Consider the following 1,023-nt stretch of genomic DNA (forward strand, 5'->3'; position numbering starts at 1 on the left):
AAATAGTGTTACGTCAGCTGAATGGCATAATGCTAAATATTATTGCACCTCCGGCCATTCCTTATCTTTGTGCTGTCTCGCTGCAGTCTGCCACCTTTTCATGCTTCTTCCCCTCCACAAGTGCTGCTGAAAATGGCAGAAGAGAGCAACGTGGTTTATATACGACTCTTTTCCACCTGTCAATCAAGACAAGCAGCTGATCCCCTTCCTCCATTGACTAAAATAGAAATGTCAGCTTTTCCACTTTTCCCTGGGCCTGGAGGAATGGGGGTTTGCGGTATAGTCTCCTGGAGTCCCCTCCATAGGATATAATGGAGGGACAGGGGCACCCTCTTCAGGGGCCCCTAGAAGCAGACCCCTTGGACCAATCCTTTTGAAATTTGGAGGGGAGTCAGTGAAGAGCCTCCCAGAGCCACCCTGAAATTGTACCTCAAACCCACTCCTCCAGGCCTCAGGAAAGGCGGAAAAGCTGAAATTCCCATTTTAGTCAAAGGCACCATTGACTTACATGGGAGCTACATCTGAAGCCGCCAAACTGGGCCATTGTACAAGCCTCCTAATTATTTTGGGGGGGGGAGGTAGGGGTTAGAGAGGCATGCTTTGTGTTTAAACTGTGGGGGGGGTTTTCTTAGCTTTCCCTGCACAATTGAATGCCCATCCTTTGCTCCAGGTAGTATGCTTTTAAAAAAGCCCCCAGGAGAAGAGAGAGGGAGGTGGGTGCGAGGGCATTGGAGGCGGAATAGCACTTCTTTGCCTCCACATATTTCCTTTGCTGATGGCCTGCTGGTTGCTTTGCTCTAGCTTATACTTTTTAGGTTGGGGAATCTACTTTACGCGTTTCTCCAGCTAGCACTTTAAAATGGAGGATGTAGCTAGCGGTTTGCTGCTTGGACCCTGGATGTTGGCGACGTCATGTGGAACGCCAAAAATATAGCATCTTCACCAGGTTAGCATTTCACTATATTTATGGCATGCGGAAAGAGCCTTACTCTTCATATTAAACTCATTTGAAGCCATTCATCT

Source organism: Paroedura picta, chromosome 6, assembly GCF_049243985.1.
Source record: "Paroedura picta isolate Pp20150507F chromosome 6, Ppicta_v3.0, whole genome shotgun sequence".
Classification (NCBI taxonomy): domain Eukaryota; kingdom Metazoa; phylum Chordata; class Lepidosauria; order Squamata; family Gekkonidae; genus Paroedura; species Paroedura picta.